Source organism: Choloepus didactylus, chromosome 6 (assembly GCF_015220235.1).
Source record: "Choloepus didactylus isolate mChoDid1 chromosome 6, mChoDid1.pri, whole genome shotgun sequence".
NCBI classification, from domain to species: Eukaryota; Metazoa; Chordata; class Mammalia; order Pilosa; family Megalonychidae; genus Choloepus; species Choloepus didactylus.
In genome coordinates, this window is record NC_051312.1 from 26813335 (window position 1) to 26815002 (window position 1668).

Consider the following 1668-nt stretch of genomic DNA (forward strand, 5'->3'; position numbering starts at 1 on the left):
TTCTTTCTTCTTTTTGGATATCCCAAAGTTCAATTTTTCATCATTTCTTTCTGTTTAGAGAAATTTCTGTAGTGATTCCTTTATGGTGGGTCTTGGAAACCTGAGTTCTCTTGCCCTGGAGGCATTTAAGGGAAAAGCGGAAACCAAATAGGAAATGTGTTATAGACAAATTAAATATTTATTTGCTTTATTTATGGATGCTCTTGAAAGGTTGTTACTGGGTAAATATCTTCTTAGCAAACCAGAGTACAGATTCAGAGCTGGGAGAGTTCACATTTAGTAATCCCAGCAATAAAAGGCAGAATTCAGAGCATAGGAAAAAAGCAAGCAAGACAAGCACATTAGAGATTACAGTGTATAGCGGGAGTCAGGCTTATACACTGGAGATGGTGTGGCTGGAGAGGCAGAGGATCTTAGGAGAGGAAAGAATCTTGGTCAGTAATTGTCCAAACTAATCTGACACTCTTTCTCTGACACAAAAGATAGTACCTTGGCATTCATCTTGCTTGTGAACTAGAAAAAAATAGCAACTTACAATGTTATATATGACTGCATGTTCTTCATGTAATCCTATGCTCTCATATTTGATTTAGGTGCTGATTTAATCAAACCATTACTGAATATGTAATTGGACCCTCAAGTCATCCTTTGACTTCTGAGGTAATTTTGATACTCCATAACTTTTTCATGGCATTTTTTACTTAGTGTGTAAATGAGTGGGTTGAGAAAGGTGTTCCAAGTGTATAAAGTACTGTCACCATCTTCTCCATGGGAAAGTGATTGTGGGACATGTACACATGAATATGCATGGACCAAAGGGTAAGATAACTATGGTAATGTGGGATGTGCAAGTCAAGAGGGCTTTTTTCCTCCCTTCTGCACTGTGGTTTCACAGAGAATCCAAGACGGCAAAGTATGAGATCATCAGAATCATAAAACCGCTAGAGCAAATGGCCCACTATTGGACACCAACAGTAGGTTGGTCACATAAGTGTCCTTGCAGACAAGTTTCAACAAAGGCTATAAGTCACAGAAGTAATGATCAAATTGGGTCCACAGAAAGGCAATCTCAAAGCCAGGACAATCTGAGCCATGGAATGTGTGAAAGATCCTATCCAAGCAAGAATAATCAAGATGATGCAGACCTGCTGGCTCATGATGGCTGTGTAACGTAAGGGCTTACAGATGACCACATATCAATCAATAGCCATGAGGATGAGGAAAAAGACATCCATGCAGCTAAATAAATGCAATGCAAAGAATTGTATCATGCATTCATTTTAGGATATGAGTTTCTTTGCAGAGGGAGCATCCACAATTAGTTGAGGGGCTGTTGAAGTTGAAAAGCAGACATCAGCAAAGGACAAAAATTGTGGGAAGGAGTATATGAGGCTCCCAAGAGTCTAGCTGAACTTGATTGCCACAATAAGGAGCAAATTTCCCACCACAGTTCCTGCATAGAAAATTAGAAAGATTAAAAACACCATTTTCTGCCTCATAGGACCCTGTGTCAATCCTTACAGAATGAATTGAGTTGCATTGCTATTTTGCTGCATTATTTCAATCAATTTGGGAAAGTACAGGTTAGAAATAGTTAATCTGCAAGGAGAAAAGAAATAATTTTATAAAGTAAACACATCTGGAACTTGAGTATATGCTAATTCATGG

General features: G+C 38.4%; 1 pseudogene; it reads right to left on the reverse strand.

Annotated features, from left to right (window-relative positions):
- Nucleotides 1-701: 701 nt before the first annotated feature.
- On the reverse strand, nt 702-1196 carry LOC119536786 (annotated as a pseudogene).
- Nucleotides 1197-1668: the final 472 nt, after the last annotated feature.